Here is a 16,030-nt window from a genome sequence, read left to right as displayed (position 1 = left end):
CCCGAGGCCATTTGAGCGCCCAGTCTGTCCCAAGTGCTCACGCCGCCATCCTGGAGCATGTAGGTTTGGCTCCGGAAATTGTTACAAGTGTGGCAGTCCAGACCACATGTTGCTACAGTGCCCTCAGAGGAATCTGCCTACTCAAGGCAGAGTTTTTGCTCTCCATGCCACGGAAACGAACCCGGAGACCATGCTTATGACAGGTACATTTAAGCATTAAGTTTATATTTGAATTTCAATATTTTTGGAATCGGGATTAAGATTTTTTTTTAACTTAGAACTGCGATAGGATTGCATGCTCTACTCAGTATTCTTTTGGGAATATAAGTTAGAAGAACTTTGGCCTCTGCATGTCTATAGGATAGTTCTTGAGATTTTTGGTTTGAGCTTGATGTTCCAAACTTTCAGGAAGAATTTTTATAGCGGGTCAGCTACGAAAGCCCTGATAGATTCAGGGGCTACTCATTCCTTCATTTCAGAGACCTTCGCTAATTTTCTCAAGGTCAAGACCATCGGGCTAGACATAGCCTATTCAGTAGTGTTGCCTTCAGGCGAGGAGATGGCAGCTACCAATGTGATCCGGGATATAGACCTCGAGCTGAATGGAAATCTTGTTTATGCGGATCTTATCGTGTTGCCGATGCCAGAGTTTGACATCATCCTAGGGATGGACTGGCTATTGAGGAACAGAGTGTTGATAGACTTCCAGCGAAGATCTGTTCTAGTCCGACCGCCTGGAGTAACGCAGTTCTTATTCGAGCCGGACAGGTACTTTCCCTTACCGCGCATTATTCCTTATGTCCAGGCTAGGAAGCTCATGCATAGAGGGGTCGGGCATTTTTAGCGACTTTTATATCTGTCCCCGAGGCACCCTGTCAGTAAGCCACAGATGTTCCGATTGTTAGAGATTTCTTAGACGTTTTCCTGAAAACGTCTCTGGTATGCCACCCGAGCGAGAGGTGGAGTTTTCTATTGAGCTTATGCCAGGTACGGCTCCGATATCCAAAGCGCCGTACCGATTAGCGCCGACGGAGATGGCGGAGCTTAAGAAGCAGATTCAGGAGCTACTTGACAAGGAGTTCATTCGCCCGAGTTTCTCACCTTGGGGCGCGCCAGTCCTGTTTGTTAAGAAGAAGGATGGCACGATGAGGCTTTGTATTGATTACCGGGAGTTGAACAGGGTTACAGTGAAGAACAAGTACCCACTTCCGCGGATTGAGGATCTATTTGATCAGTTGCAGGGAGCTTCGGTGTTCTCCAAGATAGATCTGCGTTCCGGTTATCACCAGTTGAGGGTCAGAGATGCTGATGTTTCCAAGACTGCTTTCAGGACTCGTTATGGCCACTATAAGTTCCTTGTGATGCCGTTCGGTCTGACGAATGCGCCAGCGATCTTCATGGATCTCATGAATCGCGTATTTCAGCTGTGTCTTGACCAGTTTGTGATAGTATTCATAGACGACATTCTCGTCTACTCGAAGAATCGGGAGGATCATAGCAGACATCTGACCACAGTGCTGCAGACCTTGCAGAAGCACAAGTTATTCGCAAAGTTCAGTAAGTGCGAATTTTGTTAGAGAAGGTGGCGTTCTTAGGCCACATTGTTTCTAGAAGTGGTATTGAGGTAGACCCAGCGAAAGTCGCAGCAGTCAGAGATTGGGTTGTGCCGCAGAATGCATCTGAGATCCGCTGTTTTCTGGGGCTAGCAGGATATTACAGGAAGTTCATCCAGGGATTCTCCTCTATCGCTGTTCCACTCACAGCACTGACAAAGAAGAATGTGAAGTTTGTGTGGAGCGATGACTGTCAGAAGAGCTTCGATACTTTGAAGCAAGCTCTTATCTCAGCACCAGTTTTGGCCATGCCATCAGGGCCCGACGAGTTTGTCCGTTACACCGATGGTTCAAAGCTCGGTTTGGGCGCAGTATTGATGCAGCATGGGAAGGTGATAGCATATGCTTCTCGTCAGCTGAAAACTCATGAGAAGAATTACCCTACCCATGACCTAGAGTTGGCCGCCATAGTTTTTGCCTTGAAGATTTGGAGGCATTATCTGTATGGGGAAAAGTGTCAGATCTTTACCGACCACAAGAGCCTCAAGTATTTCTTTACGCAGAAGGAGCTGAACATGCGTCAGAGGCGTTGGTTGGAGCTTGTGAAGGATTATGACTGTGACATTAGCTACCACCTGGGTAAAGCTAATGTAGTTGCGGATGCATTGAGTAGGAAAGTCGCAGTGATGGCTCATTTGACGATTCAGAAACCTCTTCAGTTTGAGATGCAAAGGTTTGATCTTGAGACTTATCCTCGAGGTAGAGTTCCTCGTTTATCTACCTTGACTATCCAGTCCTCTCTTATTGACCGTATTCACAGTGGTCAGGCAGCAGATGAGCAGTTGGCACCGTGGAAGAAGAGAGATGAAGCCAACGGCAGTGTCTTGTATACAGTCAGCGACGGTATTGTGAGACACCGAGACAGGATATGGTTCCTAGCAGTGATTCTATCCGAGCAGACATCTTATCAGAGGCCATATGTCCCCGTACTCCATTCACCCTGGGAGTACGAAGATGTACAAAGATCTGCAGCTATTGTATTGGTGGCCTGGTATGAAGAAGGACATCAGACGATTTGTGTCCGAGTGTCTGACCTGTCAGTTAGTGAAGGCCGAGCATCAGAGACCAGCAGGTTTGCTCAAGCCTCTTCCTATTCCTGAGTGGAAGTGGGAGAACGTCACCATGGATTTTGTGACTGGTTTGCCGAGGTCAGCCAGAGGATCGAAGCTATCTGGGTGATTGTAGATCGTCTTACCAAATCAACGCACTTCTTGCCTATTAAGACGACATTTACCATGATTCAGTATGCAGAGCTGTATATCCGAGAGATAGTCCGACTCCATGGAATTCCAGTTTCTATCGTATCCGACAGAGATCCCAGATTCACTTCCTCATTTTGGAAGAGTTTGCATTCGACTATGGGTATGAAGCTGCTGTTTAGCACAGCTTTCCATCCGCAGACAGATGAAGAGTCCGAGCGAGTCATTCTGATTTTGGAGGATCTTCTCCGTGCTTGCGTCATTGATTTCTCTGGGAGTTGGGAGTCGAACTTGCCATTGGTAGAATTCACCTATAACAATAGTTTCCAATCTTCTATAGGTATGGCTCCGTATGAAGCACTGTATGGCCGTAAGTGTAGATCTCTTGTTCATTGGGATGAAGTAGGAGAGAGAGCAGAATTGGGTCCAGAAATTATTCAGCAGGCTGCCGATGTAGTAGTCAAGATCCGTGACCGGATGAGGACTGCTCAGAGTAGACAGAAAAGTTATGCAGATAAGAGGAGGAGAGATCTAGAGTTCGCAGTGGGCGACCATGTTTTTGTGAAGGTGTCACCTATGAAAGGTGTCATGCGATTTGGAAAGAAAGGGAAACTCAGTCCGAGATTCATTGGACCGTTTGAGATCCTCGACAGAGTTGGGACGCTAGCTTATCGTGTTGCTCTTCCGCCGAATCTGGCCAGAGTACACAATGTGTTCCACGTCTCCATGCTGAGGAAGTATATGGCAAATCCTTCGCATGTGCTGAATTTCGAGCCGTTGCAGCTTACTCCGAACTTATCTTATGAGGAGAGACCAGTACAGATCCTAGAAAGACAGGAGAAGAAGCTTCGGAACAAGCTGGTTAGGCGAGTCAAAGTCAAATGACTTAACCATTCTGAGGAGGAAGCTACGTGGGAGTCTGAGCCGGAGATGAGAGATCGATACCCCGAGTTATTCGGTGAGTTCTAATTTCGAGGACAAAATTTCTTTTAAGGGGGGAGGATTGTAGAACCCGTAAATCAGTCTACGTATAAGCCATGCATAATTCTAGATTTTTAAAATTAAATTGACTTCATTGCATGATTATTTTAATGCTTTTCTTTGAAGTTAATTATTTTATTATTTCATGCAGTAGTTTGATTTTTCAGTTATTTCAGTGAGGCCGGACTGGAGTTGGAGTTTTGAGATAAAATTTAAGATTCAGAAAATATTTCCAGAATTTAATTTAGCTAGCAAGTAAGTTCATTTAAGTTAATAAGAAGGTTTGAGGATTTATTTAATTACTTGAGGTGAGTAGGAAATTAATTCAATTAAGTTCCTATTATTAATGGTTTTATTCACTAAATTATTTAAGGGATTAGTGAGGCTTTTAAGAGTTATTAATTTAGTAAATAAACAACACTTCCCATTCATTTTTATTAATAAATTTCGGCCCCTTGTTGATAGTGTATTGCCTTGCCAACTCATCACCCTTTTTGACCCTTTCTTTGCATGTAATTAGTAGGATAATTCTATGATTTTTGGAAGCACCATTTAATTAATTATTAGAGCTTATCCTAACCCATTCCTAGCCTTGAAGAAATCGGCCACCCCATTCTAGAATCATCCAACAAGCCATTTGCTATCAACCAAATTCAAAATTTAAAAAAGGGGAGGCTTGATCTTGATTTCTCCCATATATTTTGCACCCACTCCCCTCACTCTCCTAACCATTTTCCCCTCTCCCTAATCTCGAAAATCAGAGCACTTTTCAGAGTAAAAAATCGTGAGTTCTTAGCTAGAGAGAAAGGGAAAGAAATCGAGTAGAAGGAAAGAAAGAGTTCCACTCCTCCGCGCCGCGTCGTCGTCGTTTCGTTCGTTTTCTTTCAAAACGAAACCAGGCATGTCTAGATTTCTTTCAAACCTCAATCAAGTCATACTATTATTTTAAACATCACTTTTACATTATTTTTATTCAAGAAAACCGAAATTTTCATCAAGCATTTTCGAAATGCATGTGCAGAATTGTTTTGACTTTCATGATGCTCTTCACGGTTTTCTCTTGTTTCAGTGCTACAGGTTATGGATCGATTCCAGGCTCCCAAGGCTGATCCTAGACATGTAATAGGATGCATTAGGACCATGTTTGTCCATTCGTTCAGTCCCATACACGCTGGAAAACCCGAAAATGACAGCAACTCCATTTGTGTCCATTTGTGTTTTTCGAAAATGCAGTTTTGCTGTCCAAGGGAATGGATCTGATCATGGCTGCCCTAGGGGCCTATAGCCATGGTTAGATCACTTCCCTAGCATTTCTAAGACGTGACTAAGTCGCCCTTTTGGTGGCTTGGTCCATGGTTGCTCGGTTTTCAATTAAAACATCAAGAACAGCCCCTACACCCTTCGGCCCCTTCATTATACAGCATGTATTGATTCGATTTTTGGGAATGGTGTGGATCCTAGTTGGCCTATGGCCCTTAGACACGGTTCATACCATACCCAAGATGTCTAGATTGTGCCATGGTCAACCAAATGGCCACTGGAACGAGTCGAGACAGCAAGCGAAGCACAACACCACACACGCACGCATGAGGGCCCTCGGTAAGAGTTTTCGGTTGGTTGCTGGAATGGTGAGGATTGTGGCTGGCCTTCAAATCATTTCTTGGGATGTTGGTAAGAGTCTCTGGTCGGTGATTCACGTCCCAATGGCCGGTAGTCTCGAAAACAACACAAGACATGCAATTGCGCAGCTGCTGGAATTTGACAGCGACTTGCTGTGACGGTTCAGAGGCTCGTTCGAGTTCTTGGTCGGCTTTTAGCCTATGGCCTTGGACTGGACAGTGCCTCATCGAGTTAGTAAGGTCGTGTTTTTGACCGTTTGTGATTCGGATCATTTTTGAGGTCATACGAGAATTTACGGTGCAATGTGCCAAATTGACTCTCGAAAGAGCGTTTCTTGTTTTGGCCTCTATTTCACCTAGATTTCGACCCTCATCATTTTAGGAGCATTATTTCATAATTTTAAGCGTATTTTAATCATGACCATACGTCGATTCAGTGTTGGTTCGGAGTCATGATTAAATACGAAGTCGTTAGACGTAATTGTCGCATTTTCAAACTTAATTGCATAATTTGGTCAAGTATAAACTATTGTATATTTTTCATGGTATATTTAGGTTGCAGCGAGCCTGGGAGCGATCCAATCCAGTTGGTAAAATATACAGGATATTTTCATTATGCCATTTAATTATATTACGTGCATGAAAATAGAAAATACTTATTTTTGAGATTTATGCGATATTGCTTGTGGTCAATTCACTATTATGGGAGCATTATTTTACACGGTCGTCAGTGACCGATCAGTTCAGTTTGGTACCACCCGGTCGCCAGTGACCGGTCAGTTCAGTTCAGTTTGATACTCCCCGGTAGCCAGTTACCGATCAGTTCAGTTTAGTGCAGGGGCCACAGGCGTAGACTATAATCTCAACAGAAAATTATTATCAGTTATTTCAGTACATGGCTCCAAGGAGCAAACATTTTTACTATGATATTTAATTTAGTCATGCACGTATTATAAATGCTCAGTACAAGTTATTTTCAGCATACCTCGTGATCTGATATTTTTATCCATGCAAATTATATTTTTCTCGTTACCTATGATATATGCATGCTGAGTCTTTAGGCTCACTAGACTTGATTGTTGTAGGTACCGATATGGTCAGGGCCGAGGTCGGGGACCAGTGACTTCTAGGATCACATTCAACAATAACCCGCATGTTGAAAATGATTTTATGGACGAAGAACCTGATCATGATAACCTATACGAAAAATGCAATAACTCATTTCAATTTATTTATTCAATCATTTATTTCTCCTTTTTTCATCTAGATGTAGATAGCGAAAGTGAATCTCTTGACGCTGAGAAGAAAACTAGAGACTCGGAGCCCTACATTTATGAAAGAAATTTGGGGTAGACCTAGCACGTTGCCACGTATTAAGATTCGATGTGATGATATGGGACGTCCTATTGGATCAAGAAGAAATAAATTTACTGATTTTTTGGGTACTTTGGCAAGAAATGGTAAATTTTGTCCGATTGACGTGGAAGATTAGCATAAAATGTTATGGATAGTAAGAAAAAAATGATAGATGTTATAAAGGTAATTGAAATATTATTGAATAATTTTATTATTAAATAACTTTTTACTACGAGGTTATGTTTGGTTGCAGGATAAAATTATGAAATTATTAAGAGAGAAATGATAAAAAGAATTATTGAAGTAGATAATGATAAAATAATATTATGTTTGGTATGATTGTTAAGAATGAGATAATTAATAATCTTTTGATGAATTGACAAAATTGCCCTTCCACTTTTGCTGCGGTGGTGGTCGGCCGGCGGTGTGATTGCCGGCGGTGAGGCGTTCGGCAGGCCGGCAGGAGGAGGGGGTGGTCGGCAGCGGCGGCTGTCGATTTTCGGCTGTCAATCGGCGGTCGTGGGGGCGTTCGGCGGCGGTGGTCGGGCGGCGGCGGGGGTGATCAATGGGCGGTCAGTGGAGGGAAGTGGTGGTGAGTTTGGATTTAGGAGAAGGGTAAAATTGAAAAAAATACGATGGATTAAAAGTAGGATAAATAATCTTAGGGGGTGAAGAGTGATTATTTTATCCCAGTTAATATAACCTAATCATTCATATGAGGGATTGACTTGGTTAAATAAAAATCCTACCAAACATGGGATTGGGTGGGTTAAAAATTCATAAACCCATCTTATCCTCCCAACCAAACGCAGGGTGAGGGTAAATTTTCTAAATGCCTTTGTAGGAAAAGTACGACCTTCCTAGTTCCTGGAACAGAAAGTTGGACGCTACTTTCAATAGCAAAAAATGGAGAAACTAGAAGTCAGAACTAAAAATGAAGTATTGTGATCCTGAGTTGCCATTGCAAGTTCTTCTGCAAGAAAGAGATAAAAGAGCTTTTGTAGAAAAATAAGTAAAACTAGTTGCTCAGTGGAACTCAGAGAAAGCAAAGGTATACAATATTTTATATGTTTAGAAAAATGTTCTTGTAGACTTATGTCTTGTGTACCAAGTTGAATTTAATGTATCAGGAGAGAAGTGAAAAAAATAAGATTGCTCGGAATCAAAAGATAATGAATCAGACAACTAGAAGAAGATTTTTCGCTCAAGTGCAACAAAAATTGGTAATTTATCTTATTAATCTTATAATTCTACATGCATTAGAATCTACAAACTTTTAACCAATTACATATTAGAAAAAAGAAAAAGGACGACCTCCATCACGAGTTGGATTATTTCATGCCTGTTTCACTCATGCTAATGGAAGTCCCTCGGGCAACATTGTGGCAGAAAAATTGGTAAGTTTTTTTATAAACTTCAACTAGATTACTTTCAAAGATATTAGTTTTCATAATCACTATGAATAAATTACGGATTTTGATTTTTTAGTGAAGGATGCAATGAAAGAAGTAGAAAATCAACTTCCTGAAGATGAGGATGATCAAATTGGTCAAAATGACATATTTGCTCAAATCATTGGACCAAATAGACCAAGCCGAGTGTGTATGCTTGGTGATGGTGTTCACCCATCTGATTTATGGGGATAAGTTCCAAGCCGGAGTACATGCAATTGAATAATGATGGAGCAAAAGACAAAGTTAGAAAAAATGGATGGGCAAATTAGAAAACAAGGCCAACACATTGCAATGTTAGAATCAAAGATTTGCAATCAACCAAACCAAAACCTTAGTTCAAATTACAACAATATACAACACACATGCAACATCCTCTAGTAGTCCATTATCTCCAAGGGTAAAGTCTTTTTTTTTTGTTTTATTACTTTATTATTATATTGAGTTAGTACTTTACTGATTCAGCATTGGCTTTTTGGTTTAAATGGTTTTTCTTTTGTTTATTTTGATATTATTTATTATTTGATGTGGCATATTGAGTTGGAGTTTGCTTTTTTGTAAGCTATGTTTTGTGTGAGCTTATAATTATCTCGAGTTAGCCATTTATTGATTTAGATAGTATATTTTGGTTGTGAATATGTATTACATGTATAATCGATGTTTTATTATTTATTGTTTTGATATGATATAATGATTTAATATTTAACATTATAATGCTACACAAAAAACTCAAAGTTATGTATACATATTTTGCATCTCTCTAGTTATAATGTGTTTGCTTAGACCTGATGGAAGATTAGTCCAATCTTTATGCTTTTAACCTCCAGACTGTCATTCTTTTCTAAATTTATCTTTTGATGTGATTGCTAAAGTAATTATATTTTCTGATTACTTTAAGGAGATCTGAATGTCTTATTCTATTAATTTCCCCCCTCTTTTTCTATTGTTGTAATTATATTTTCTTGGACCTTTACTTGCATGTCTTGCAATTGCAAGTTGTTCTTGTGACAATATTTGTCCGATAAATATGAATGATCATGCTCATTTCAATCTTGACTCATTTTGAAACTGACAGTTTATTAATATATGCAATTAAATTAACAGATTCTCTTATGCTCTTATTTTCCAAAATTTGGATGGGTTTAATTAATCTATTATCTCGATAGAAGCATTCTTGATTGATGTTGGGCTGTGTTTTACTGTTTCAAAGACTTGCACATGTTGACTATTTTTTCTAAATGACATTTTCTGTCTGATGTTTGTACTGTTAAGTAAATTCTCTTGCCTTTTGTTGTCATGAGTTAGTTAGAATGATGTTTGTTTATGTTTTTTTTGTTTTCTGGATAGCTGGACATACTCATTAGCATAATGGTTGTTGATTATTATACATTATAATTGTTTTTATCAAAACCTTCTCTTTTGCACTTTCACATAGATTGGATGTTCTGTGTCAAAAAAAAGTCTATTTGATTCGACGAAAATTGTGGCAAAAGGAGTGGTTCGTAGCATGGATCCAAATACTGAAGTAAGAAGACAGCTGTTGGGACCAAATTTATGTGAAATACAAGTTCTAGTTGTCCTAGAACGGGATGAGAGTTTGATTAGGTCATATGATCTTTTACAAAAGGTTGAGGATATACTTGAAGGAATGATAGCTTGGCCTTGTCATTTGGTATGATATTTAACTTTTCAATTAACTAGTATTTATTCTTATTTCCGTCATGTTAGTATCTTTTTAAACCAAGATCAATTATATTTGCAGTTGACAGTTAATGAGGAAGATTTCTACTAGGTGCATTTGCATAAATAATAATTTTCCAGTTTATCATTTGGTATGATATTCACTAGTTTGAATTAAATTTTAATCTCTTTATTTTGTGCTTCTTTAATTTTATTTCATTCATACAAATATATGAATTTTTATTGTAGGCGACAAGAATATTAGATTTTGATTAAGATGAGATGGTTGAAGAATGAATATGCGTCACAAGTTTGCTTATGTTTTGCTTTACAAGACTTAATATTTTGCTAGTTCTTAAACTAAATACATTTGGTAAATTTGTTGGGGTATAGATGTTTTTCGAGATAACAAATATGTCAGTCATAATACATTAATGATTGCAAAATTAATGACAATTATTGGTTAGCAATTTAATTTATATTTTAAAATTTATATTTATATTTATGTTAATTTATTATATCCTTGAATATTAATGAAATTATTGTAAATCGTTGACATTTCATAAAATATGACATTTTTTATGTCACAATAGGAAATTAAATCATGTACATAAAAAATGTCATTGTAATACTCATATGAAGATATTTCAAAAAGTCATTATAAACAACTATTAATGATAATTTTGAATGTCCTTATATACTAGTATAGAAGACATTTGTGAGTACAATTACATATTACATAATGATACATTTTAAATTAACCTTATAACCTATCATTAGTGACATTTTTTATTGTCAATATAAATAATATACACGACACTTTTAATTGTCATTATAAATAATTTTAAATGACATATAAATTTGTCATTATGACTAAATAACAAGGCATGTATAAATATCTTTAAAACATGAGTTTTCCTGACATTTAAAATTTTTATTATATGAATAATTATTAACACATATGAAGTTGTCATTAACATCTAATAATGATATTAAAAAATGTCAGGAATTTTAAGACGACATTGGTATGTAGGGCATTTGTTGGATGTGTCACTGAAACTTAAATGTCATTAAATATTGAATATGATGACATTTATGAATGTCAACAAAAGTATTTATTCTTGCAGTGATTCTAGTAGAAAATCATATTTTAAACATGTAAAAAAAGCCTACCATATTTATTAAATGTAATTAAAATACATAAGAAATTTGATAACGTGTATGCATGTGGTTCAAATGGACCTTCAAATTTTCGGGACGTTACAAAATTAATATTAATAATATTTCTATTTATAGTACGTAACCTTTATAAAAACTTATTTATATATATAAATTAACATCGAAAATCTAAAATTTATGCGTCTAATGATCTTCATGGACGTAGCAAATGGATGGGATGACAACGGTTTTGACAATGCAATATAAACGAAAAATATATTGCAGTTCTCCTTAAAAATTTATATAGCTTAGAATTGTGATATACGGCTATTGTTGATGACGACTCACTAGTATAAACGTCCGAAAATGAAAACGTAAATAAATTTAAAGATATTAATTTTTTCAATATTTTTTATTTTCTTGATAACCATATCAAAACTAATAAATAAGAATATTTGTTATTATTATTGTGACAACATTTTTTTCATGGCTAACTATATACATATAAATATATATAATAAGGGTAATTTGGAAAAAAATTACATCTGTACATCTTTAACTTAAGATTCAGTACCTAGGTGATTTCTTTTACAAATCAATACGTAACAACAATACAAACATAATTTTAACCTCCAATACTGCTTTCTCTGTTTAGCAATCATTTGTGTCTGCTCAATATATTTAAAAAAAATGTTGGTCTAGCATTTCGAAAATATAAAAAAAACACGATTTAATTACTTCTATGGGATGAAACAATATAATATTAGCTCCAAATGATTAAATCAAGTGAGAAGCCAAAAAACGCATAAAAGATATGAACTCATAAAAACAATTTATCAAACATACAAGAGGCGTGACTTTTGAAATTACTCAATAAGAGGATAACAACGTAACTGACTTACACTATAAAGCTTCACGCTGAATCACCATTTTTTAAGCCAGAAATAGTAATGGATCGGCCAATGGATTGGCTTGGGGAGGGGCTGTTAGATTTGATATTTGGAAATGAGCCATGTATGTGTTGGGTATGATTTAATTATTTTTGTGGGGGTGTTTATTTTAATATTTACATTTAAATAATATATGGGGCACAAAAAAGTAAAATGTGGGCAACAAGGAGTTGAAACTAAAATTTAAGCTTTGTCAGGTACTAGTTCACAAAATTTATTACATGTGGACTGAATGCTAATTGTGTGAAACCCCGAAAATAAAATAGTTTTGATGACATTTTGGTAAATAAATTGAAAAATATTCAATTTATTTTGATGACATTTTTGTAAATAAGTTGAAAAATAGTTGATTTAAATTTTGATGGTAAATTGGTAAATAAATTGAAAAATATTACATTAAAATTTGATGGCAAATGTGTAAATATTTGATGGCAATTCTGTAAATAGTTTCAAAAATACTTGAATTAAATTTAATGGTAAAATGGTAATTAGTGAAATGTAATGTCCATGTGTCAACACAATGGCAAAGCTTAGTGGAAGTGAATCCACGTGAATGTTGATTAATATTAGTATAATAATAATAATAATAATAATAAGGAACAAGAGAGAACCCAGAAGAACAAATAATGAAAAGAGAGGAATTCAAGTTCTAACTCTCAAAACTATATTAAAACGTTGTCTAAACTCAGAACAAATTATATATTCAGAATTCTCGCGTCGAGAGCTTTTTTTTTAGGTAAGTTTCTTCTAGTTTCAGGATTTTTAATTATTGAAGTGCTGTAATAGCATGTATTTGAAGTAGAGATCCATATATGCAATAGAATAACCGATAAGAAGCTCATATTCGAAGTCGGAATTAAATTATGTTATGATTTAAATTTGATATAAATTTTTGAAGTTTCAAAATATATTTGAAACTTATATATATTATTGATTTTGAATTATGTTATTGATTGAAATGAATATGTTATTGATGTAGATAGATTATTATACTGATATCTTCAAGCTACATCGACTGGAACGAAGAATTGAGGTATGCTGCGACCGGGTAACATACGACAGGTATCTGTATCATATGATATATGTTGGATTGATTTGATTGATTGGAATGAGAATATATGTCTATATGTCTTATTTATTGATTTGATGTGGCATACATGACATACACGTTGAGCTATGATCCTTGGATACCTTGATATGATTGGATTTGATTCTGGGGTTTGTGAACACGATGCTATGTTTGGCATTATGTGGCCCTTAAAACATAGTCATTAGTGGCCCCGATGATTGATTGAGATTTGATGGCGCTTTGTCGATGTTATCATACGAGTATCCTTGATTGAGGCCGGTGTGCCAGCTCGAACATTGATTTGATAGCGATTCGATTGATTCTGACATGTGCTCAGTGGATGAGCATTTGACCTAATACCTCCACGACATACATGCATTGCATTTCATATATCATCGTTTAGATATTTGTGGTATATATGGTGGTTGCTTCAGACTGAGCTTTGCTCACCCCCGAAAGGGCTGTTGTTGTATTTGTACGTGGACATTGACAGGTACTCCAGGATATCAGGAGACCGGAGAGGGTGCTTCTGGAGGGAGTCACAGTTTGAGTTGAGGTTTAGTAGTTGTTTCCAAGTATATATGTATATGTCTATATACCGGGGCATGACATGAAGATATGAGTTTGTTTGTATGTATTTGATCTGGATTATGTGTGGACTTGTTTTATATTGTGACATGTTGAGACGAGACTATATTATATACTATTTTTAGTATTATGATTACAGTTGTCATGTTTTGGGCTCATTGTAAAGAAAATTTAAACTTGTTTTCTGCTGTAATTACTTAACCCTAATCATATTGTGTTGTAATAACGATTAGGAGCTAAGGGCCCCACACGAAGTGGTATCAGAGCATAGCCGAGAATGCTCGATTGAGTCTTGTGTACACTTGAATAGGCACAAATGAATTGTGCGTATGTGTTTGCATTATTTGTATTACTTGCTCTTGCTTGATTTAGTTTGAGTAAGTTGTTGATGAGATTGATGATTTGATATGATAATGATGTATCATTGATATGACATCTGTTGATATGAAATGAAGATGATATGAAATTGTTATTAATTTGTGATATTCATCCTCTGATTTGTAGATGGATCTCGAAAATGAAACTGCGAGTAGTAGTATTGAGAGGATTGTTGGACAATTTTATGGATTGTCCATGGATCTGGTGATGGCTCGATTCCAGGATTTGAAACCACCGAGGTTCTTTGGCACTGAGAGTGCAGAAAGACCTGAGGTCCGGTTGAAGGATAGCGAGCATTTGTTTAATATTGTTGAATACTCTAAGGCTCGGCGAATGAAACTTGCTCACTATCAATTGAAAGACCGAGCAAAATCTTGGTGGGAAGCCGCTGAGATTGGATTAAAAGAGGACGAGATTGAAGTCACATGGGATGTCTTCAAGGCCCAGTTTTTGGAGCATTATTCTCCTCCTTCTTATTATACTGCCCAAGAGAATGAATTCAATAGTCTGCAGCAGGGAACGATGACTGTTGCAGAGTCTGCTTCGAAATTCTCTACGTTGTTGAAATATGCACCTCATGTAGCTGCGAATGCAAAAGCAAAATATAACATGTTTTTAAATGGTTTACATCATGCTATTTATACTTTTGTCATATCTGGTTTTCCTACGAGCTACGCAGAGTCAGTTGAACGAGCAAAGGCAGCCGAGGCTGGACTAAGGCGAGGAGGTCCTAACTACGCTCCTTCACCTCCAGTGACAGCTCAGCAGCCTACTTTGCGTCCAAGAGGTAAGAAGTTTAAGAAGATTGGTTCCACTGTTTCTTCATCTTCTTCGAGTTCCAGTGGATCTCAGAGAGGGAGTCCCGTGATTGCTCCTTATTGTAGTCATTGTGGAGGCAAACATACTATTGAGCAGTGTCGAGGTATGTTTGGTACTTGTTATCAGTGTGGAAAGGAAGGCCATTTCTCTCGCGTATGTCTGAACAGGGGTACAACTTCTTCTCAACCCCAGCCAAGATTTAGAGGTGGCCCCAGTATGATGAGACCTGCTGTTCCTGTTCCCTCTTTCCAGCAGTAGAATGTTCCACGATATCGAGGACCTAGTAGTCAGAGTGTTCAAGGCCCTCCTCAAGTAAGAGTGTATGCTATGACGGAGGATTAGGCGAAAGAAGCTCCTGGTGGTGGGATTGCAGGTATTTGCATGCTTTGCGATTATCCTGCACGTGTTTTATTTGATACAGGAGCATCCCACTCATTCATATCTCATGCATTTGTTTCATCCCATGATATTATGTATACTCCGTTGTATGATACATTGTCGATAGCCACGCCAACAGGAAAGATTATTCTGTCTGAGAAAGTTGCGCATAACTGTGTATTGATATACAAGAATAATGTGATATTTCTGAATCTGATTTCCCTCCCAATGCACGACTTTGATTGTATTATTGGCATGGATATCTTGACGATAAATCGAGCTACTGTCGATTGTTTTCATTGAATAGTTCGATTTAGACCTGTTAATGGACCCAAGTGGAATTTTTATGGCAAAGGTTCCCAAGCCAAAATTCCATTGGTATCCTCTCTGGAAATGTCCCGAATTTTGTTTAGCGGGGATGAGAGTTATCTTATCTACGCAATTGATGTCTCTAAGAAGGAGCCTTCTTTATCTGAGATTTCGGTTGTGAAATAATTCTCGAATGTATTTCCCGATGATTCCTGATTTTCCTCCTCATCGAGAAGTTGAGTTTAGTATTGATCTTATGTCGGGGTGTTAGAGTAGGTGAACGTCGAGCCAAGTGTTGGCCGAGTGTTCACAATGAAACTCTATGTGTAAGCAATCTTTATTTTAATAATATTTGAAATTATTGTTTTGGCACTTCTTTATCTGTATACCCATGCTAGTTGCATAGATAAAGTCCTTGAATATACAAATAGTAGAAAGAATATGAGATGCTCATATGATGAGTATCATGAAACTCATATTTG

General features: G+C 37.2%; 1 long non-coding RNA gene across 1 annotated transcript; it reads left to right on the top strand.

The window, feature by feature from the left end:
* The first annotated feature begins 7,689 nt into the window (after positions 1 to 7,689).
* On the top strand, positions 7,690 to 10,314 carry LOC140828455 (uncharacterized). The gene is made up of 8 exons (XR_012117214.1): positions 7,690 to 7,819; positions 7,899 to 7,991; positions 8,064 to 8,165; positions 8,262 to 8,368; positions 8,429 to 8,619; positions 9,655 to 9,891; positions 9,982 to 10,051; positions 10,149 to 10,314. It is a non-coding gene; the product is annotated as an uncharacterized lncRNA (long non-coding RNA).
* Positions 10,315 to 16,030: the final 5,716 nt, after the last annotated feature.

This window comes from Primulina eburnea, chromosome 3 (genome assembly GCF_022965805.1).
Source record: "Primulina eburnea isolate SZY01 chromosome 3, ASM2296580v1, whole genome shotgun sequence".
NCBI lineage: Eukaryota > Viridiplantae > Streptophyta > Magnoliopsida > Lamiales > Gesneriaceae > Primulina > Primulina eburnea.
The sequence above is the reverse complement of the archived record's forward strand: the minus strand, read 5'-3'. Positions and strand labels throughout refer to the sequence as shown.